At 44.2% G+C, this 24817-nt stretch overlaps 1 protein-coding gene across 2 annotated transcripts in view; it reads left to right on the top strand.

The window, feature by feature from the left end:
• The first annotated feature begins 691 nt into the window (after positions 1 to 691).
• ZZZ3 (zinc finger ZZ-type containing 3) overlaps positions 692 to 24817 on the top strand; it is a 430359-nt gene continuing 406233 nt past the window's right edge. Inside the window, exon 1 of one of the 2 annotated variants that reach the window (XM_086954138.1) lies at positions 692 to 817. The gene's annotated coding sequence lies outside the window, so the exon portion shown is untranslated. The remainder of the gene's footprint in view (positions 818 to 24817) is intronic. The other variant, XM_086954139.1, reaches the window with a different exon arrangement.

The raw sequence follows: 24817 nt of genomic DNA, 5'->3' as shown, positions 1-24817 counted from the left end.
AATCTCTGCTGCTCGAAAATGCATTGTTGGAGGCGAGACCTCCCTGTCATGCCCTTAGGCTGGAAGGGGCAGAAAGTGGCGCAACACGTGCTGTACCTACTTAAATTGGCCCATTATTCGGTATGTGGTAATGGGCCACCTAACCTTCTGTGCCAGTGCGGGCAGCGGCTGTTGCGGAATTCTATGTAGGAGGAGCAGGTTGGGCAGGTCCCAATCCTGGCAAAGGTACGTGAAAAAAACATCAGCAGCCGGTAGCCTAGTTGTAAAATCCGCTACAGGCCAACAGGCTAGCAGTTATGAACAGACAAGGACATGGTCCAACTATTTCACGCGGTCTCATCCACCTAGGCTTCCTACTCCACACTGCCCCCTCCTTCCTATCCAAAGCGACAAGCAGCACCTCAGGTTAAGACATCCTGCCATCACACAGTCCCTCACTAAATCACTAGCAGACTAAATTACACCTGCTTCCACTGACACCAGCCTGCAAATTACTAGATAGACGAGACAAAGGCACGTGCGGACTGTATAGCCAATTAGCACTTCGGAATTCTGTATAGCGTACTATGATTGGCTGTGGTGACCTCCGATGCTCCAATCTTTGGTCACTTTATACATTAGCACTGCTGCCCAATCCCAAACGACTCCAGGAATATGTTCCGCCGTAGGATTGGTAGTTCTACGGCCCGGAAGTGCTAAAATTACGGACAAATGACATCCGTTAAAAAATCAGCAACGGACGACGGACATGAGGCTAAATTCACGGACTGCCCCTATAAGTAGCGGACTGGTGGTTACTGCACCTTTACCACCGTAGGTAAGATTTATTTAAGTCAGTAGATCGCTGGGCTGCGTAGGTTTGACGGGCTTTTTGAGATTCTTCCAACTGAGTTGTTGCATCTTTTTGTAGCCCTGCATACCTGCACACAGGCATATTCTCTGCGGGATTCTAAAAGAGGAGGGCGTGTTCTGTTTTTTTTTTTCAGGATATTTAACGAACTTTTCGAGAGAAAACACATAGGTGGACAAATGGACCAGTTTGCTGAATACCAGAATTAAAAGAGGTCGTTTTATGTTACACTTGCATGCGAGTTTTACGGAGGCTTTGCGGTTAGCTCTTGGTTAAGCATCGTGCTGGAGCAGTACATTCTGAAGTTGGTGCATTAACTTACTCAATTGAGAACCTCGTACAGTCCCACTTATTTGGACTCTGGTTCCGAATACGCCGCCCTGTATTTTTCGCTAAATTTATATTTGCCATGTAGAACACTTTGGACTTTTGTGGAAATGGAATGTCTACCGGTCCAAGCTGCTGAAGTATATGTAATGCATGGGGTTCTAGAGAATTCGAAACATCAATGATTGTTGCTCTGTTGAAGGTTAGAAGTGTGTAATATTTTTTTGAAGTTACTTATGTGCCAACAGTAACGAAACTGTAGACTATTAACTGTTATGCTAAGCTGGAAGGTAAATTCATATTGGAATATTACTAAAGCAGGTTTATATACTGTAATATTTAACTGTATTTTTACGTTTTTGCTGTTTACATACCTACATATATAAACAGTTAAAAAAATACTTTGACTTGAGCGGACTAAATGCCCCCCACCCCCGCCCCCCAATTCGTTTCACTCCTTGGTATAAGGGGCCCTGGTTTAAGTATTTCTTTAGTTTGATCCTCAAAATAAATAGAGAAAACACCCAAACAAAAACACATTACAAAATATTTTAAATACGTTAATGAAGGAAAAATAAACAGAAATTGGAATTTTAACGGGAGTGTTTATGTTGCATCTATATGACCAGCTTTTCAGTGTGTGATTTTTATTGTTGAAAGTTTAAATCTGCACTCCGATTCTACTTTTGAGTGTAGTCTCTATATTTTACATAGGCTAGAGCTGAGAAGAGTATGTTTGCATGAATAGATGGCGAGGAATAAAAACCTTCAGTGATTCCTATGGTAACTCAGTATAATCTCTTCGTACATACACCCAAAAGTGTGCCAGTAAATTGTCCTTGAATTAAAGTTTTAGTGTACAGTTGGTATTGATTTCAGCCAATCCATTTTCTTATTCTGCTTTCAGTTATGATAATTTGTCTATAGCCATGCTAAAAAGATTCTTAGTCTAGTTTCTAATATCATTTGACTGCTGCATCACGTACCTTGCAGATGCTGTTTTGAATTACCATGTTTTAAAAAGCATACAAAAAGGTGGTCCCAGTGAACCGTTAAACATTAATCACATTTATTCACAATAACAATACATAAAGACACTAATCGGAGCACATTGCCAATTAATCACAATGGGCTAAAACTACAATACATTACACACACATAATAATAATACATTGCCAATTAATCACAATGGGCTAAAACTACAATACATTACACAAAAATAATAATACATTCATCATAGTACCCCAAGAGGAGAAAGAAGGGGGGGAGGGTTTAGCGTGATGCTGTGAAAGAAGAGGAAGGATGTGTAAGAAAAGATAGTTAATGTAACCATAGATGATTTCGAAATTAACTTGCAGAACTAAATTGACTTCAGATTCCTGAGCCAAGAAGTGGAATCACTGATTTCCAAGAGTTCATCAAGAATCATGTATATGACGCTGGTATTCAATATCCAAAAATAGGGGCGGCGTCCAATGAGGTAAAAAGGAGTAGCCGTCGATGTTTCGACCCCAAAACTACAACCGTAGGCGTAGTTGAAACCTTACACCGGGGTCTTCATCAGGACAAAGAATGTGAAATCCAAGGGTACACTAGGAGTTCTATAAAGGTAAATTAAGTGATCTATTAGTGATGCTCTCTCAATCAAATTTAAAGAGAGTATGATGACATGTCAAATCGTCAAGAACACAGAAGAAATAATTTATTACCGTGGTGGGTGGAGTAATTAATTTCCATGCGATAGTAAAGCAGTTCAATCACTCGAGTAACTACGTTGCCATACAGACACTGTCAAGGTCGTCAAAAATCTGCAATAATGAAGTTCCCAACAGGCTAAATTCATTGCCACTTAGTCATTATCAATAATTAACAAAAATGAAGATCCAAAAAGGCTAGATTAATTGCCACTTGGTCATGGTCAATAGTTAACAAAGACCAGCATGAGTGTACCTTCTACGACATCCATCCGAATGTTTTAAAAAGACAACACCAATACAGGCCAGAGGTAGACCAACCCTCTACCAACACAATTCGATGTAAAGTAGAATACACATGTCACTCCTGACATAGCAATACATTTGGAAAACTGACATACATGAGACATTATGTGGTTGTGCATGGCATTTTAGAAAATCAAAACTAGTCCTGCATACGCGGTAAAACAAGACCCAAATGCGACCAATCCAGACATAAACAAACTAGTGTCACTTCCTTATAGGCGATGACATACACTGTATTAATATTCCAAAAGATCACAAATGCATTTACAATCCCCAAAGATCAAAACATATTGCGGTAATGTTCCTACCTTCAGATAGGTAGACAGTACATAAGCCTGTTCATGCCACCAACGAGGAACAATCTATCGGGACTGGAGACCACCTTGGGACCTTGGAGTAAAAAAGTGCGGGGGGGTTACGAGTCAGTAACGTGACTTTGGCTCGTCTGCATCCTGTGTCAAAAGCATGCTAAAACACCTACCTAATCAGGATGAGGTTTCCTGTTAGTGAAATTAGGCGCCGTTCTCACTGACGTACCGACTGAGACAATTTCCTACATAGGGAAATTCGTATTAGCTAAATACTTCATGATACAACCGCAAAATCAATAGAAAGTGTCATATGTGCTGTCCTACCTGATAGGGGGATTCACTCCAAAACGTATTCAGGTCAAATCCACGGGATCAATCTCTGTAGTAGTGCGGTGAAGAATTAGCACTACTAATATAGGACTGCTGCCTAACCTCTGCATCAATCACTTCTGGGGAGTCCCCTGAGACAACACTGCTGTGATACGAAGAAAACCACCATAGAAAGAGGACTGACCCGACCGTGTAAACTTAGTCCAAAGTACACGGAATAACCAAGAGGGCAAAACAGTGTATTGTACCTCCTTCATTTGAAAAAGTGTCAATTAGTGGAAATCGATCATAGAGATTTAGACTAAGTAATACACAATCTGGCAGTAGCTATAATACGGCCAATAGTCAAATGCCTCCCATGCACAATCAATAGACTCGTAACATCTCAGTAGATGGGGGATTTTTCAAAGTGTCTAGAGTAGATTCGGAGACAATATTAAACAGTGCTAGAAAATTGTCGAAAAATCGTATGATGGAGTGACTCAGTGTGCTAATCCCTATAGTATGGCCAATAGAGACGTATCACCTAAATATAAATTATTATACAGACGATTTTAGATAGGGCAACATTCGATGCCTCAAATTTAAAATCCAGCCACACAGGAGGGTGAAGTAGCGTTCTTCACTACGTCCAGCAGGGTATTGCATAGGTCCGATTTAACATAAAACAATGCAGTCATTATTATAATTCAGATGATCATAGATTGAAGACATATATAAGCAGCGTAATTCAGTATCATATGTTTCTAGGTTAGCCGCATGCCTCTCACACAGAAGGGTGACCATTGCATATAAACAGATATACCACAGATCTTATCCAAAGCTTGGTAAGACGCACCTCTCACACAGGAGGGTGAAAGTCCTGTATTTATAGATTCAGCGCCCAAACCTAGCCAATTGTGCATAGCTGCTATCGGCTTCATTCAACCCATTTCGCATAGTATCTAAATTCGTCATCCATTTGGATTCCCTGAGAGTGAGAATGTGTGTAATGTCACCACCCCTTGGGCCTAGAACAATCTTCTCTAAGACCAGCCATTCTAAGGTATCTGGGGTATGGCCATGTCTGGTACAGTGGTCTACCAAAGGGGCCCCACGTACGTTACACCTAATTCGGCTACCATGTTGTAGGATCCGAGCCTTTACTTTCTGTTGAGTCTGTCCCACATATGCTAGATCGCACGGGCATTTGATCATGTAAATTACGTTTGAAGTATTGCAGTTCGTGTGTGATCTTAGTGTGAAAGACCTGTCTCTATATGAAAATTCCTTTGTCTGGATCGCTGTTGGACATGCTGCACATGTACCGCATCTGGCGTGGCCCAAAATTGGTGGGAGATTCCATAGGGATTGAATTGTTGGATTTTGAGGTATGGTTAAGAAAGATTGTACTACCTCATCTTTAATATTGCGTGCCCTCTTAAAGGAGTGTAAAGGGAGGGCCTTCTGTCCAATATCATCCGCCACTAAACCCCAATGTTTATTAATGATTTTTTTTATATCATTACTCCGAGTTGAAAAAGTCGTCACACAGATCAGGTGCTCAAAGGCTACGTCTTGTTTAGACTCCGGTGCTAGCAAAAATATCGCGTGGACTGTACCATGCCGTCTTGCGTGCACGTTTCACCAAACGTGCCGGGTACCCACGTTCCAGAAGGCGACTCGAGAGTTCTTCTGACTCGGTCATATAATTCTCTTTATCCGAACAATTTTGGCGGATCCGAAAAAACTGACCAACAGGTAAGTTATCCCTCAAACTTCCTGATAAGCAGGGATTCTGGTTAGAGTATAGGGCTCGTAGCAGGACGGAGTGTCCTGTTAAGCAACTATCAGTATTGAAGGCTAGCACGGATCTGTGCGGAATCTCCGCACAGATCCGTGCTAGCCTTTAATACTGATAGAGTTGCTTAACATGACACGTCCGTCCTGCTACGAGCCCTATACTCTAACCAGCATCCCTGCTTATCCTCCATACCCTGATCTCCATTCAGGCGTATTTCCACTGCATCACGCTACTCGACCGTTCAAGCCCTGATGAGTCACAGCCTCTACACAGTATGACGAAACACGTGTCGGCAATTTACTTTATCACAAAAAAAGTATGTCTTGGATGTACTGATCAGCACCCCTCTATTAAACATACATACCTATATACAACTGACTCTTGAATCTTTTTTGAACTCTTGTGGTGACATTGAGGTTTTCACTTGAAAACCATTCAGTTTATCGTGTGCACGGGACTCTATTTTTAGTTGTGGAACAGGAGACACGTCTCCTTACCTTAGCAGGGGCTGGTTTTCCATTGGGGTTGTTCCCCCTGACCCGAATGCACCGGACTTAACTCATCAGCCACGACCTACACTAAAGGAACACGCTGAGCGCCACTTCTTCCTAAAACCTATCCAAACCCACTCTCCCCCTTTGCAACATTGTTTCAGATATGGCATGGCATGGCATTGAGGCTTCTGTTCCCGTCATTTAACCTAGGGAGAAGGCCTCTGTGCTCTGTAATATTGAGTCACATGAAGTATAACAGATGCATCTAACAGATATTGCTTGCAGTGTGTACTGCAGAAGAAGCTGAAGAATACTAGAAACTTGTAGGATCGATCTCTTGTCATCCCCAATGAAGGCCCAGACCAATTACAGTTAGCTAGAGTCCTGCAAACAGCAGAGGTGTAATTATTTAATACATTGTAGCAACAAATTAGTTAGGCACTCTAGCTGAGCCAAGGAGAAAAAAATAGCAACGTTTTGCGAAAGCCTTGTGTGAGCTGAAGCAAGGTGCTGGCAGTGACAACAAAAAAGCAAAAGAGTCTTGCAAAGTAAATTATTAATGCTGTTATCTTATACTGACTAAATCTACCATCACAAAAGTAACTCCAGAGTACTTCCTGTGACCACTTTGTAGACTATCTCCTCTATGTATCCTCCTTAAGTCTGTCTACCAAACCCTTCCAACACCAGGTTAGGGTTTCCAGGGGTGGGGGTGGCAAGGGAGGGTGAGAAGAACCCAAGGGGGGTTGAGAGGTCCTCTACAGCGAGGATGAAGAGATATGTCCTCCTAGTAATATGCTCAATAACACAAGAGTATCCCCTCCGGAGCTGGAGAGTAATTTTATCTTTAAAGTAACGCCCCCATAAGCCTAATCTTCATAAGTACTCCCTGGAATATGGTTGAGCTCCCCCTGACCTTTAGGAGTTAGGATGAACCCGATGATGAAGCATATTAGAGTGGGTGAGGGTTGTATAAGGACAGGGGTCACCTTCCCACCCACCATAGAGTTGCTACTCTTGTGTTATTGTGTCTACCAAACCCACCATGATGGTTTTCTACCATGAAACAAAGGACATCGACAACTGCTGTGATGTGCTGAAGGAGTAAACAAAAGTGCTTGTATCGGTTTCACCTAAGCCTTCTAAACTGTTGTGACACCTATGCATTTGGTTCACAAAGGATCAGTTAGCCATGTTTTTTTGTTGTTGCATGCTTTTTAAACAGGCTGGTATCTATTTAGAATCGTGCACAATTTTATTGTGATTCATATTAAATATTACCTTTTGTGTACCTGGGGATGGTGAAACTTGAGGCTGGTTTGGAGGGATTTTAATTGGAGGCTTTGTCTGCTTTATGGGGTCTAAATCTGGTTGGTCAGTCATCGGAAACTTGGCTATAACTTGAGCTGCTATTTCATGTTTTGTTTCCAAGGATTATTTGGCATCCATTTCATTAGGTCTGATTATCTTAGTTCTAATGAGCCAAAGTCAATTGTGACTTTCAAAAAGGTGCCCCTCTGTTGAGCCTTAATTTTTTGTTTAAATTTAGCATCTGGCAGTTTGAGTAGGCTTGCAAAAAAAATAGGTAACAAAATAAACAAATCTAATACGTCACAATAGTTCTTTTATCAATGTTCTAAAATGGAACCTCTTTTAAATGTATTTATTTATTTAATTAATAGAACTTGTTAAGCATGCAAATACCCGAAGGTGTCTCGGTGCATGGATAGAGTAATCACTGAGTAGGAATTTTATTGATGGAACAGCCATGTTTTTACTTGTTTACGAAAGGATACTAAAGTTGCAGTGTTTTATTTGGTTTGGCAGTGAATTCCACAATTTGGCAGTGGCAATTGCAAAGGATCTGTCGCCCCATGTTGATTTCCTGGGTTTTGTAATCTCAAGGAGATAAGCTGAAGAGGATCGTAATATACGTGATGGTCTGTAGGGGCAGAGGGAGTGTTTTAAGAACGTTGGTCCTTTTGCATGGATGGATTTGAAAGCTATGCATAAAGCCTTAAATTTGATTCTGTGTCTCACTGCTAACCAATGAAGTTGTCGAATAGTTTTTGATATTGGCTTGAATTTGGGCATTCCAGTAAAGAGTCTGGAATTGTATTAGCTGAAGTTTATTTAAAACCTTTTCTTGAGCATTGATCGAAAGGGCGTTACAATAATCAACTCAGGACATTACCAGGGTACTGTCCAAGGTTTTTATTGTGTTTGTGGGGAGATAGGGCATAAGTTTCCTAATCATTCTTATTGTGAAGAATGATGCAGAGACTATTGTGTTTGCGTGCTGTTGAAATGATAGTTTATTGTCAAAGATTACCCCTAGGTTCCTGACTTTGTTAGTTGGAATGGGTGGAGGTCCAAGATCTTGTGGCCACCAAATAGGGGACCATGTAGGGGTAAGATTGCCGAAAATCATGACCTCGGTTTTGTCCGAGTTTAGCTTTAAGCAATTTTCGTTCATTCATTTGCTGATGGCAAGCATTCCCTGTTGGAAGTTTGAGGCTACTTCCAGTCCATTGTTGTTAATCGCCAGAACAAGCTGAGTGTCGTCAGCGTAAGATGTTACTGCTAGACGATGGGTTTTAATGATCCTCGCCGAGTCTGTTATATAGATGTTAAAAAGCGTTGGACTTAGCGAGGATCCTTGTGGGACACCACAGGGAAGAGCAAATGGGGAAGACTAATAACTGCCCAAGGCCACAGATTGTTCCCGGTTGGCAAGAAAAGAAGAGAGAAGGGAGATGGCATTTTTAGATATTCCAGTTTCTTTGACACGGTCGATCAGAATAGTATGATCGACCGTGTCAAAGGCTGCGGAGAGATAGAGTAATATAAGCACCGCGACGCCTCCTTGGTCCATGATCATTCTAATTTCGTCAGATGCCTTAATCAAGGCGGTCTCTGTGCCGTGACCCTTTCTGAATCCGAACTGTGAATCATCAAGGCAGTTAAGATCTATGAAATCAAAAATTTGGGTATTCATGATCTTTTCCACTATTTTTGCTGGAAAGGGGAGACATGCTATAGGTCTATAGCTGGTAACATTGGAAGGATCGAGCGTGGCTTTTTTAAGGAGAGGTTTAATTACCGTCTTTTTCCATATCGATGGGAAGACACCTGATTTGAACATGACGTTAAAAATGTCTGAGTGTGTGACTGATGTCGGGAACTAATTTGAAAGTTGAAGGGGGACAAGGATCTTCTGGGGATCCAGAATTAATGGTCAACATAAGTTTGCAAACTAGTTCCGGGGTTACCTGGTCAAAGGATTGGAAAATAGATCTGTTTTTGTTGTCACTAGTGGGGCTGGTGTGATCCGGGACTATTTTAGAACTGGTGACGGAAGTGGGATGTTTGTTGAATTTGGAATAAATATTACACACTTTATCTTGTAAATGAATTGCTAGATCGTCACACATAGATTGAGAAGCCTCTCTTGTAGTGGATTTATCTTGCCCCGTTAGATGTGTGACAACCTGATCTAGTTGTTTAACTGAATCCTGTGCTGTCTCAATTTGGTTATTGTAATAAATACTTTTATGAAAAATGATAATTTGTTTGTATTTACTTAATTTTTCTTTGTAGCAGGTTTTTTCATCAGGGTCATAATTTTTGCGCCACTTACGTTATTACATTTCAAGCAGTCATTAGTGAAACTTAGCATTTCCAAGTAAATCACGGTGCATTGCATTTTAGAAAAATTGTAGGTTTGAACAAATTGATTGTCCCTTTTAATGATAAATTTTCATAACTACTTATCTACTAGATGCGTTTTTGTAAGCTTCCAAATTATAGAAGCTCTCCACCCCCTTTTAATAATTTTCTCTTTTTTTTGTGGGAACATTAGAATTGGTTTATTGGAGCACTTAGCACGTGGTGTGCATCCTACACATGTATGGATTGAAGGCTTGCCACACTTTCCTCCACCATACCTTTAAATCTCCTTGTGCCATTTACAAGTCTTGTTTGGATGATGATATCCGCATGCCAGTCTTGCAAATGCATGCCCCGGCGCAACCCCAGATGCTCAGTTTTACGAAACACCATTGAACTGCATGCATGTCAGTCACCGTCACCATATGGCCCATGCCTGTGACTATGCTTAATATGTCCTCATACACCATGGGTACTCACAAACTTTCTCTCGGGGCCAAATTTACAGTGTGTTTTGTGGCTGAGGGCCGCACTGGTGGGGGCAGGGTCAGAGGGGGAGGAGGCGTGGCGCAAAAAAAATTGTGACCATGAGGTTGAACACTGGTCCCTGCAGCTGACGCCTTCGTCCACTGAGCCACCAGACCCGGCATACAGTATTAGAGTTGCATATGATTGAAAAGGTTTACATAATCAGTGGCTTGGATAAACCCTTGCGGTGCAGCCACCGCACGAAAATGCGAAAAAGGGGAACAAGGGGGACCCTACTCACGGCGGAACCAGGGCAATATGTTTCTCCAAAGAACAATGGTTCCTGTGGCATAATACAAATTATATAGTACAACAGCTAAATAGCACTATTGGTTTTTAACAGAAAGGGGGTGGCAAGGAAAAAAGCACACTTATACCAATTTTTAGAAATTACTCTTGTATTTCAACTAGAACAAGTCGTCTTATAATTATGACAGCGACATATATACAAAAAAAAGTGCGATGTGTCCCCAGTGATATTGTGAGCAAAAAACACAGAACATAAAACAATAAGTGATCTGTACAATTTTTAGCTATGAATATTTACAAAGGGAAAATGACCAAACGCAATAGTAAATCAATTATAATCAGTGACTATCTACAATCATAGAACACTGTGCTTGAGAGGTTCATTCCCTATGGCGTCGACGGCGTTTCGACCTGTTGGATCAGGGTCTCGTCAGGACTAATCAGTGAGGGACATCTAAAGGGAAAGTGAAAAGTGTGTAAATATGTGTATAGTCGCAGTGGTTAATAGTTATATGTGGACTAAGGTGAGCGAATTATACCTCGTGGAGTCTTTAAGTTACGCAACCCATGCGTGACGGAATAATTGAATTAACTTACAGTATACCCAGCCGGGCACTGTCGGGAAGCAAGATAAGACCATCAAGCTTTATTTTAACACGTACTACAGAATAGGCATTTATATGTCAGTCACTGGTTGTATTCTGTGACTTACCACTGTAGATGGATAGCGTGGTGGTCTTAAATTTAGAGCTGGTGGTCAATGCCTTTAGAACGGAAAACAGGAAGATGCCTGGAGACAGAAGGCCTTAAGGAGCTGGCAGACCAGACCAGAACAGAGTTGCCGGCTCCCGCGGCAGCTCGTGAGGGTGCTGGTCAGATGGGGAGCCGGCAGGGGCAACCGGGGGTGGGCTCCCCGGGCGCACTCCAACGATCCTGCCATGTGGGTTCCGGGTGGGACCGGGCTCCCACCGAGAGAAGTGGTAGGAGCAGGGCTCCCCGAGCTGCCAAAGCTCACCTGGGGGTCCGGGTGGGACCGGGCCCTCCAACGAGGTCTGGACGCGGCGTGAGGCCACCAGCCAGGCAGTGCAGTTCTCCCCAGATCCGCTGCTCTAAGATGCACGGTGCAAGAGCACTTCGCCCCATAATGCCTTGTAGGCGGAACGGCCTGCAAGGAAAAAGGTCTGGTTCCCTGTGCTTGGTGGCCCCAGGAGGACTGGTGATGCAAAGGTGCAAGGGGAGCTGTATGAGCTATGCCATCTTCCCCAGCACGAAGAGGTGACGTCCCTCCCTAGGTCTCTTGGGGACTTGCAAGAAATAATCCCTCAAGGTCTCAGCCAGGCGTCCGCAGCATCTTGTGGCTGGAACATTTGTTCTTCAGCTGTGGGTGCAGTTGGGGATTGCACCAAGGTGTGAAGGGCTGAGTTGGGGATATTGGGAGAGTTTTTTAGGAAAATCAGACTGAGAACCTTCTTTCAGAATAAAGAAGAAACTACGAAAGATGGGAACTATACAGATCTCAAACTCAAGTCCACCTTCTATCCTCCCTCCAACCTCAGGTTCTTGCATTTGAGGAAGCGGTTATCAAAGAAGTGGAAGAACTTCAAACAGCAAAAAACACTTAAGCAACAATGAACGAACTGCACTTGAAAAGTTGAGAAAAAGGCCGGGACTGATAATAAAACCAGCTGAAAAAGGGGGAACCACAGTGGTTCAGGACACTGTTGCATACCAAACAGCATGCCTAACCCTTCTAAGTGATACCAAATTCTATCAAAAGATCAACAAAGACCCCACTGAGACTGAGGAAGACCTCAGCACCGTAACAAAAGACGCCCCGGACTGAGGCTGGATCTCCAAGAAAGAACATGAGTTCCTCAACCAGGAAGAACCACGAGTTACGTTGTTCTATACAATCCCTAAAATTCATGAAGAAAAAGTACCTCCACCGGGTAGACCTATCTGGAATTGGATCAGTTCTGGAACCTCTATCCAAGTATACTGACTGGTTCCTGCCCCCATTGGTAAAATGCGTAAAATCTTTTGTACAGGACACAAAACATCTACTCGACCTACTGACATTGAGTATGATCCAAGCGAGAACATACTGGTTTGCCTTGACGTTGAAACGTTGTACACTAGTATACCGCAGGCTGACCGCATCAATGTCATAAAGATCTACTTAATAAAGAAGATTGGGAGTGGACAGCACCAGTGGAATGGATTATCACCCTCATCCGATTAGCATTGACTGAGAACTTCTTTAAGTTTGAGGCTCAACTGTACCTTCAGACCCATGGAACATCTATGTGCAGCACTTTTGCTCCTAAAATTGCCTGCCTGTACATGAGTTGATTTGAGGACCTACATATATGGGTGACAAACCCATATACCAATAATATCTGTAAATGGTACAGATATATTGACTAAGTCCTTATGGTGTGAAAGGGAGACGATGGGAGTCTACTGTGTTTTACCAACTAGATTAATCAGATCAATCCACATATGCGCTTTACTGTAAATAAAGACAGGAAAAATGCTTCTGTTCTAGATATTAACATCATTGCATACAATGGCACATTGAGGAGCTCCCTTTACGCGAAACCCACCGACAAAAATAGCTTGTTGAGATTTGATAGTGCCCACCCTCGATCACTCAGGGAGAACTTACCAGTGGGACAATTCCTGCGTATCTGGAGGAACTGTTCACAGATCCAGGATTACAAAAAGGAAGCGCATATATTGACTAACAAACTTAAAGAGAAGTATCCCACAAAAATTATGGAGACCGCTAAGAGAAGAGCGCGCAATACACCCAGAGAGTCCCTCCTGGAGACCCATGAGAGAACTCAACCACAACAGATGATCTGTGTTACGACCTTTAACCGCATCGCTGCTGCGGCGATTTTTGCGCTGTGCGGCTGTTTTCCCTTTTCCGCGATACATGACGAGCTCAGCTCGTCTTCAGCACACGCCACCCGTGGGTGATGACGAGCTGAGCTCGTCATCAGCATCGAAAAGGTTAATTCATCATCAAACCAGGTGAAAAAGATTATCAATAAAAAGTGGACAATATTAACATCAAACAAACTGACATATGAGAAACCAATGTTCTCTTTCAAAAAGAGCAGGAGTCTAAAAGACTCTCTTGTCCATACAGCGGTCAAAGCATACCACCGGGATATTCTCCTTGGAAAGAAAGATTATTTGGCAAGGAGGATAGAGGCATCTTCAAACTCCTGTAAAGAAATTTTTACGATCGTTAGAGCGTTTACTGCCCCTCGCTCTAATTCAACCCAGGTCACTCCCTCCGAGCCGTGGGTCTCTGCCCTTGCTGATTTCTTCACCACTAAGATCAAACTGATCCAGGATTCCTTTCCCTTGAAGGTGGTTGAAGTACACCCTAGTTTTGAGGACAGCCCCGCTTTGGTGGCCCCGGTGGGTCCTGTTCTGGCACATTTTCCGCCGATCTCAGCCATGTCTTCACTGGCACTGATGGCCAATCTTAAATCTGGGTCGCCTCTTGACCCTTGTCCGGCCAAATTTTTGGCTAAAATGGCCGAAGTGGTGAACCCGCCGGCAAATCCGCATCTGAATCTTTCTTTGAGTCAGGGAGTGGTACCACAGGTCTGGAAACAGGCGAATGTTATCCCCCTCCTCAAAAAACCTGGCCTTCATCCTGAGGTTTTGGCCAACTATAGGCCTATTTCTCTTCTCCCGGCGTTGGTCAAGATCTTGGAGAAGCATGTACACACCGTGCTCTCCAATTTTCTGGAATCGCACAATCTCCTGCACCCCTCGCAATCTGGCTTCCGCCCCAATTTAAGCACCGAGATGGCGCTTTTGGAGGTATCTGAAGCCATTAAAGAGGCACTGGACGAGGGAGGTAAGGCTATGCTTGTAATGCTAGACCTGTCGGCGGCGTTCGACACCGTCCCCCATGAGGGACTCCTCGCCAGACTTTATGAGATAGGTCTGAGGGGGACGGTGCTCAGCTGGTTTAAATCTTTTTTGGCTGACCGTCGTCAAACGGTCTGGGTCCCACCTAGCTCTGCCATGATGCCGCCTTTGGGAGTCGGAGTTCCGCAGGGCTCTGTGTTGAGCCCGACTCTTTTTAACATCTTTATGACCCCTCTGGCGGCACTGGCGGAGTCTTTTGGGGCCCAGATCGTTTCCTACGCCGATGACACCCAGCTCCTCTTTACGTGCAGGAAAGGTGAAGATTTTGCTGGAGAGAGTATCCGTGAGTGTCTTGAGGCTGTTTTCAAATGGTTCCAGCTTAACTGCCTCAAGTGCAACTCGGACAAATCTGAGGTACTCTTCTTCGGCTGTTCATCTAATCCTGATTGGCAGGAGTGGTGGCCAGTCAACATGTTCACTCCAGCGGGTTCGTCCCAGCTGGCAAAGAATTTGGGGGTCAAGATTGACAACTGTCTGATGTTAAGATCTCAGATCCTTGGCCTTACCGGAACATGCTTTGCCCTCCCTAGGATGCTCCGTAAGTTCCTAATGCTGCTCTCTGAGGAGCACAGGAAGATGACGGTGCAGGCCTTAATAGGCTCAAGATTGGATTATTCCAACGTCCTGTATCTTGGCCTGCCGGAATATCTCTTGCAGCGGCTGCAGGTTGTCCAGAATGCGGCAGCAAGGGCCATTTTTGGTCTACACAGGCGTGCCAGGGCCTCTGGCCTGCTGCAGTCGCTGCACTGGCTGCCTATCCGTAAGCGGATAATGTTTAAGGCTCTGACTCTGGCCCATGAGGTGCTTTATGCCTCTGGAGCTAAATATCTCCAGAAGAGGCTTGCCTTTTACCACCCGGCCTTGAGGTCTGAAGCATTGTTCTTCGCTGTGGTCCCACGAGTTAAGAGGGCCCGGATTGGAGGTCGCTCTTTTGGGCTGCTGGCGCCACAGCTCTGGAATACTCTGCCCCTAGCATTACATTCTACCTCTAATCTGTTAAACTTTAGGAATGGCCTTAAAACTTGGCTTTTTGCCCTCTAGGTGGCTCTTGTTCTTTTTATCTTTGGTCTGTTTTTTTACTGTGTTGTGTTTTTATTTTTTACTGGTTCGTCAATAAAAGTGCCGGGACACTCTATGGAGTAGCCGAGCGCTATAAAAAAACCAAATAACATAACATAACATACTAACCGTTTCCAGCCCAGAGCTGAAAGTCAACTTACCCTGTGGCATGCACCACCAGTAACCTGTCATTTCCCATGTGGATCCTGCGTGGTGTGTGAATTTACTGAACACACTAAATTCCTTGACCTTGGCCTTTGTACTTCTTGGGAACAAAGATGTCACACTAACTGCAAAACCGATTCAGTAATCTATCTCATCAAATGTCCTTACCAATTGTCCTTACCAATTGTTTTATGTTGGCATGACTTCAAGGAGAGCAGTAACTGCCACAAGACTAACAGCCCACTATATGGAAAAACGACAGAGATACAGACATCTGGTGGACAGTAATTGAGAAGGTAAAGAGCACCAGCAACCTACAGAAAGTGCTTCTTGACAAAGAACAGCGGTGGGTATACCGCCTAAAAACTCACGAAGTTGGACTTAATGACAGTATTCCATGGAGCCAATTAAACAAATGAGGTGAACCAGTGCTGTCATTTAGATGCAGTCCATGCATACATACCACGATCCCATAGGAGCTACCAATAAAATGCCAACTGATAATTCACTGGGACGAAGATACAGCACAAAGCGAGTGTCCACTATAATAGACCGGGTGGACACACTGTAGAAAGGGCACGGTCCTGAACCCTGCGTGCTAAATAGCGATCTACATCACTTTGTGTGTGTGGATTTCCTAACATAGGACGGTATTCTGATATCCACCTAAAAAGAGACTACGGGATCGAGCCTCATATCTAACCTGATGAGCACGCTCCTGCGTAAATACACACTGTGATTAAACAGGGCGTAAATATTTTCATCATATGACTTTAGACATGGGTCACACCACATGTGTGTACTTCAATCATTTTCAGAATAACTTGATTCTTTCACTAATATAGAACCTTCGTTTTTCATCAAAACATTTTTCCTTACATACAAAATGGCAAGTGAAAGGTGTCATGTGGTGGCGCCTTAGGATGGTGAAACTAGATATGAGGTAGATAACAGTGGGACTCTGGCTAGACACTATGGTCTGACGTCCGGAACTACAAATATCACATTTGGGACTACAAATCCCAGTAATTTCCCTTCTGTGACCAGATGGAATGACGTGCCCGCCCCCTTCGTGACGTCACTTCCGGACAACACTGAACAGATGCCCAGGCTTTACGAGCGTTTGGCGGTAAAATAGCGTTTATATTCCAGATGATCTAGCGGTCCTTCCACATAGAGCCGGGGACCGAAGCTGCAGTAGGTACAAGAGCCAGGTGCGATCTTAATTTTTAAGTAAGTATGAGACTTTGAATCTCTAGTCCCATCTGTTTTTTGAACTGGCTGGTGTATTGTCTACGTGTCCCATTTCCAGGAAAGACAGCCTATGCAAATTAACATCTGCCACACCTCATTTTTACATTACCACTAGGACCACTAACGCTCAAATCAGTCCTGTGAGAATCGCAAAGCCCCCAATTTTGGGTAATTGCTGATGTGAATACTAACACGCTTATGACATGAATGTATGAATGTTTGTCTAGAGGTATGATATGTGGTTTTTATCCACATACTGCAATTGAGACTATTTCTACTGATATTTTCTTCCTGCATCCCATCCTAACACAGAGTTAGTGTTAGAATGCGAGTTATATCGCCACCTCATAGTTCTGTCACATTAGAAAAGCATGTCGCAGAACGTTTTGAATGAGTGGCACAAAGTGGGGTTAATTCTTCACCAATGCAGCATGCACACTGAATTTGGCATGTAGCACTTCGGAACAAGCACTTACGGTCAGATTAATGAGACTAACAATGTCCAAATTGTGATTTTTGCCCCACGATGGAGCCTGGCAACACAGAGATGCATTGATTTTCACTACACACGAGGAGCAGCTACTCTTCCCTCGCCACACGGATAGGATAGGGACTTCTCATCCTGTAATTCCCCACACATAGAGGGGGGGGTTCTTTTCTCAGCCCTGAAGTCCTGGACCTTTACGACCGTAGTGGACTGAAACATGTCGGCACCAGAGTCTTAGGACCATTAAAATCCAATAAAGACCTGTTTTAGAATTTTATTGACCCAGCCAGACCCAAAAATAAAGGGATACCAGGGGTCTGACTGAGGTTTTTTTAATCTTTAAGCCCCCCTTCCTTCTTCTATTCAAAGAGCTACCCAATACTGTGGTTGAGCCTACCCCGACTTGTAGTGGTCTGGGTGACCCAATGATTAAGCACGACACCACTAGGGTGTGTCAGGGTAATTAAAAAGAAATAGTTTTTTCTTCTTTACACATGGTTATGGCTGATCTAACCTCTCACAGGCATGATTAGCATGATAACCAGGTATTCAGTCCTGGTGTATTACATTGGAGTAGTTATTGTGGAAGATATTGGGGGAAAGGCATCCCCTGGAGGTGAGGAGGTGCAATTGCACGAGCAGTGCATTTACCAAAGTTATTTCTAATGAGGGACAAAGTTACATGTGTAATGTGATGTCATAAGCCCACTGGGGTCATGTTGCTGGACATTCCTGCTAGGGTGTCTGGCTGTATATGCTTAATCCTGTGATTATAACTGTGATGCCTTTTAGGGGCTGTGATTGCAGTGCGTTATAATTATCAGCTATGATAAGTACCTCATTTAAAGTGATTCCTCAACATGTATTCTTGTTGCTGCGTTAGGTGAACAACAACCCAGACTGTTAGCCCCTAAGATGTAGAGGTGTGTTGAAATGAAAGTCAGGGTCAAGGTGAAGTATGAAGTAGAAGTTTATTAAATCAGCCCCACACCTTAAGGCGGTGCGTAGGTCAGTTAGTCAGAATAATAATGGCAGTGGGTGGCAGGGGAACGGAACCTGGATAGGATGGAATGTTGGGGAACCAATGGGAAGGGTAGGGGACAATGGATGCTCTCGCGCAGGAGAGCAGGCACACACCACTTGTCGTAGGGTCCAGGGGGGGAAACCAGAACTAGGTTACAACACATCTTCCTCTCTTGAGGGTTTTGACAGGTAAGCCCAACGTGTGGCAGGAAGAACTTTAGGGATAAGTGAACTGGTAAACATTGGTCACAAAACAGTTTATAAAACATTTGGAATCAGGAAGACTCTCCCTGATGTTCCATTTGCCACGGGAGCATGAGGAACGCACTGTGTGTAAGTCTGGATTCGTGTAGGTTCAGCCAACCCAACGCTGAAGCAGTGACCGCCAAGCTGGCTTCAGAGACAGAGTGGGAGTTGCCGTGCAGCTCCGTTTGGTGAACGGAGTGCGTGGGATGGCCCCCAGGGACTGGTCTGAGTGATTGACGGTCAGCTGAGTCAGTGGCAGGTGGGAGATGGTGCGAACTGTGTTTATGGGAGTGGGACAGAGTCCAGCTTGGTTATATCCTCAACTCACATATAATGTCATGGAACCTTCGGGGTGGACACATTGTAGGTGTTTGGGTGTGACCCATTCCACATCATCAGACTTTGCATAGTTCATCGTGGCAGGGCCTCACACAGTACAGTTACATTCCTAACGTGGATGGTGAGCTTCCGTAAGGGCTCGCTGGGTCTTGTGGTCCACAGGTGTTATGCCGGCCCGCAGGACCTGTATGCATCTAGTCCGTACCTATGTTTACCACAAGGTGTGGGCATGGTACTGGTCTGAGTGCCCTCTTGTTCCCTTTCTCTGATTCCACATCGTTCTGTCCATCATGGCACTCCCTTATAGTATAGTGCTCCTGTATGCTGTTACTAGAATTGACTTCTCCACCCTGGTGAGTGACCACGGCTTTGGAATCCTTTTTCTTGGGATATTTCCAGGACCATAATGTACCGCGTCTGCGCCTACACTTACTCGTACCACCGGTATCCCTCACGTTGTCACTCTCAGGGATGGATCTGACATCACATCTCTTGTAGTGCTCTGTACCAGTGTCACTTGTACTTTCATTTCCAACAACACTCATGCCTTCAATACTTGCATCCGCAAGGTCCTGTTCTTCATCTAATTTCATCACGTGAGTTCCACTAGAGGATGTGGTTGTGTCATTTGTGTCTCTTAACTTACATTCACTCCAGCGCTCCACAAGCCTCTTGTTAATCCTTATCTGTACTTTGGGGTGAGGATCTAGCACGTGTTTGTGTGCGTTTTTACTCCCATTCTCTGGCTCCACATTATATAACCAGTCATAGTACTCTCCCTGCATGTCACATTTCGACTCTACCAGACACTGACCATCATTTTCCTCTATGTGACCGTCGTCAGCGTCATTCCTTCTTGTGACGGGTGTTGACTTGATCCTTGCAGTAGGGTGCCACACTTCCACATCTTGGTGGCAGGTAGATTTACAATAGTACCCCACTGGCACCATGGACGGGGATACCATACACCTTCCTCCATGGGTCGGTTCGCTTTTATCTTCCAGGACTTCTTCACTTATATTGTCCTTTACCTTATAACTAGTGAATGCATTTTGTTTAGTTTTGAGTTTGTCAGTGACTGCTTCATTTTCCCTTTCCTTACTCCATGCAGCCTTTGTCCATCCACTTTTGGTCGTGGAAGATGGCTTCTCCTCATTTAACGTCTTGGAGCTTGTACTGAGTTTGTTGTTGATTTGTGCCAGTCTATTCAAAGGTTCAATACGGTTGGAACCTATCATTGTGTTACATTTCTTCTGTTCTTCCCAACCCAGTACCGAGGGTCCTTCTTCAGATATGTAAACCGTACTCCATGTGCTCCTCTTCCTATAGCTCAATTTAGTTACACTACCCCCTGTTATGTTGATGTTTTCTCCTGTGTATGTTATCGGGGACATTCCGGTTTCCAACAATTCATTCTCTTGTGTCACAGCCAATTTACTTTTCCAAATACTCATGTTTATCAATGTGCAGTTCGAACCTGAATCTGCGATGACGTCAATCCCCACTCCATTTATGTCTATGGTACTCTCAGGTTTGGTTTCACTCATGCTACATTCATTTTTGCAAACACCATTTTCCCGGTGAATTGTGACATTTTGTGTGTTGGCCAAAAGTTTTTGTTTGAAATGTTCACTTAGGTCATACTTCACCTCCTCACATACATTACTGTTCGCTTCCATCTTGGTTTCTTTTCCTGGTGGGGGTAAGATGCACATTAGGTTTTTATCCATGTTGCTATTGCACCAATTAGACTTGTATAATTTCCCTTTGTGTGTTTTATCGCGGAAAGTTTCACAAAACAGAGCGTGTGCCAACGCGGGATCAGAACTTCCGGCACCTATTCTAAACTAAGCACTGATCTCCCAGTATGGCGCCTACGCTGCGTTCCAGTGACGTGGCACGCCTTGGCGCATGCGCAGACGGGTTTGCAGGAGAGGCGTTTATGGCGCGAAGATCCCCTGACAGGATTTTCCTCAGTCAGACTCGTACAGGGAGGCCAGAAAGGGCTGACGCACACTGGTGCCGACAGGTCTCTTCACAATGTGCTGCCGAACTGCCAAACAGTCATGGGTTTACGCCGTTGCACTTCACATCACTCAAGACACGGCTAGTCAGACATGAGTGGCACTAATCTTTGACGCTGTGGAGAACTCTGTGCATTGAGATCCCTTGTGTGCTAATGTGCTCGTCTGGCCATCAAGACGATCGTGTGCATAAGCAGTTATGGCCCTGACAATCAGGCGGCGCCGCCGCGCGAAGTGCGCAGCTCTCACCCTCGCGCCAACACACTGAGGAGGACAGACGCCACCACATCCCTCAAGCTCCCAAACGTGCAGTTCCAAGGTAAGCTAATCACTACTTAGAATATACTGATGACACTCGCCGATGCTGACTAACATTTAACATTTAAAATGAGCCTCTTCGCCTCGCGCTGAGGAGGGTCTTTCGAATTGTTGGACACTCAAGGGTTTGTGCCGCTCACATGCACCACACTTGCACTTAGGACACGGCTTGTCATGCGCTGCACTTAACTTAACCAATGTGAAAGACTTGACGCGCCACACTTTTTCAATGTCTATGTTCTTTTTAGTAGGTGATTCCTCTCCTCCTCAAAGCGTCAACTCGTGCAGCCCTGGGTTACGCTGAATGCGGGGAGGTTAATAATTGTCTCGCTTGAACATCACTAAATGCAGCTGAAGACGTTATTTTAGTGTGGGTTCTTGCTCTGCTCACTTGAACTCCACCCAGCTACCCAGGCTCACCTCATGGACACACTTAGAATCCAGTGGTCCTGCGTTTTTCTTTTCTGTCACCGTCACTGTACTCGCCGAGATTCACGGAGGTTGCTCAGGTCCCTCACTGTACTTCACGGCTTATCATGTTGATTTGTGAAGAAACTTGTTGCTCTTAACTCAGGTTTGTTTCGTCAGTTTCACAATGTTCATTTCGCATTCAACCCACTCATAAGTCGATGTCTCCTTCCACGCTCGACTTGCTCAAAAGCCGGCTTGCCGAAATCACAGAGCTGTTACTTGCTCCTTTCACACTCGACTTGCTCAAAAGTCGATTTGCTTTAATCCTGGAGTTGTTGTTAATCTTTGACCCTTCACATTCGACTTACTCACAAGTCGAAGGCTATTTCACACTCGACCCTCTCAAAAGTCGACTAGCCGGAATCACGGAGCTTTCCTTAGCTCTTGACCTGTTGCACCGTGCCTTCAGAAGAGGTTGCCTCCGTATTCAAATTGGAAGGCAGTGGGTTCGTGGTGAGGGGCTGAGGTCCTCGTCGCCACTGTTGAAATGAAAGTCAGGGTCAAGGTGAAGTATGAAGTAGAAGTTTATTAAATCAGCCCCACACCTTAAGGCGGTGCGTAGGTCAGTTAGTCAGAATAATAATGGCAGTGGGTGGCAGGGGAACGGAACCTGGATAGGATGGAATGTTGGGGAACCAATGGGAAGGGTAGGGGACAATGGATGCTCTCGCGCAGGAGAGCAGGCACACACCACTTGTCGTAGGGTCCAGGGGGGGAAACCAGAACTAGGTTACAACAAGGTGTATACTGTATGGTCAGTCAGGGTTCTGTGTCACCATGGCAGGGTTGCCCATATTAAGTGCTTGTTGAGATAAAGGGTGTGGGTCGCCACTGGGATGGTGCCAGGCCCTTGCTCCAGTTTATGTTCAACACGCTGCATTAGGGGGCAAGGTGATGTGCATACATGGGAGTGGTGGTGGGAAGGGGGAAGGGGGGAGGGGTGGGAACGTTATGCAATGTCACAAAGTAATTCCAACAGCTTATGTATATTTGTACATTGGGGCATAGTATTGAGTCGTGCATGTTTTGAATAAATGTACTCTTTCTTTTATAAAGCAAGGTACAGGCTGGACAATAAATTGAGTGTTATTTCTGCGTACTTGTAAATGTCGATTACTATCCCACACCATCTTCCTTGAGTAAGCCTTAGACTGCTCTGCAACGCTACCCTCAGAGTCCAGCGCTACAATGGGGTGTTTGGTTCCCAGTGAAGGACAAATGTAATCCTGTTATTTATACAGGTCTCACAAGTTCTGCCTCTTTTTTCAACACACCCTATTTCCCAGGTTTCCAGTAATGCAATCCATTCTAATTGGCCCCGTTTAGTCCCCTCTCCTTTTAATATGTTGTAACAGATATTCCATGCAATGCTGCCAGAACCAAGTCTTGGAAATGTTTTAGAAAGCGGGGTGAGCAGGGGTACCTGGCACCAGCACATTGCAGCTACCCATTTACAGACAATCTGTGTTTTGATGGAGCTGGGCTCATGCGTTGTGCAGATGTGTCTGCATGGGTTTGCACATGCTTGCTGGTGTGGTCCACTGGTAGTGCTGGTACCAGTACAGCCTGTTGTGTGAGGTACAGCTCATTCAGTTATACTATTGCCTGCCTTGTTAACTCTATAGTGTAGTTATGGGCCTTAGACTATTATACAGTGTGCATGGTAGACCTGTGTTTTGCCCAGCCTGCCCTCCTTAGTTTCTGTTGCAAAGAATGTTTGTCCAAAGGCTTTTTCGCCACCCCATCAAAGGTTGCTCTTTCTCTGTCTTGGAACTCATGATTTTGTATAGAATCACTCAAGACTCATCAACAACCCAAAAATAAAAAAAAATGCATCTTCGGGTACTCTCGACTACAGAGTTGTTTGCTGGAGGCATCTGTGCTAAATGATCCTGTGAATTGCATGCGTTCTATTTTGTAGACCGCAGCACAGGCAGTAAATACATTAAATTAAAATGAAAAACTTTTACGTTTGGCTTGTAATTTCTTTTCTACAGTCGTTAACCTGTTATATAGTTCGAGTCGTAAATAAAGCAGGCTTATTTTTTTTCATTTTGACGTGTTTTGAAATAGAAATTTGTGTACATTACATCAGTAGTAAAAAGTAAAGAAACAGAAAGTGTGGTTAGATAGTATAATAAATGTAATAAGGCAACTATGAAAAGTTTTTTTACAGTTTGAAAGTGTGTGTGTGTGTGTATATGTGTATATATATATATATATATATATATATATATATATATATATAATCTATCCCACAAACGTTGCCTGCAAAATAGAAGAAAGCCGCCAAACTGGTCCGTAATCACCACATTTATTGTTGGTTGCAGGGGGCATTCAGGAACACACGCAGGTTTTCACAAAATAAAGATCCAGAATTGTCCGATGTGTTACTAAACACTTCTTCAGAGACACTGGATGCCTAGTACAATCACGGCGATTTCACAGCACAGCTTAAATGTTCACAAACAGCCTCCCATGTGGGCGTGGCCTCAGCAAGGCCCGGTGGTCCTTGCAGTCCTGTCTCCTGCTCCAGTGAGAGCCGTGGCTTTACCTTGCAATATTGAAAATAAACCCCCAGTGGGTGGTGAAATGGATCCTAGTGCCCCAGGTTTTCACAAGATAAAGATCCAGAATTGTCCGACGCGTTTTGTGTTACTAAACACTTCTTCAGAGACACTGGATGCCTAGTACAATCACGGCGATTTCACAGCACTGCTTAAATGTTCACAAACCGCCTCTGCAAGTATGCCACAATCCACTTGGATATTGTTGCTTTAATTGTTTTGAATACGCAGCAGGCCACTCACTGGAGTATCGCGGCTCGCACTACAAGAACCAGGAGGCTATTGTTTGGGCCACGCCCACGGAGGCAGGGTTCTTGGAACATATCAAGGTGCCGCCAAAATCTCTCTGCTGCAGTACTCAAACCC

The sequence above is a fragment of the Lissotriton vulgaris genome, chromosome 1_1 (assembly GCF_964263255.1).
Source record: "Lissotriton vulgaris chromosome 1_1, aLisVul1.2, whole genome shotgun sequence".
In the NCBI taxonomy this organism is placed as follows: domain Eukaryota; kingdom Metazoa; phylum Chordata; class Amphibia; order Caudata; family Salamandridae; genus Lissotriton; species Lissotriton vulgaris.
The sequence above is the reverse complement of the archived record's forward strand: the minus strand, read 5'-3'. Positions and strand labels throughout refer to the sequence as shown.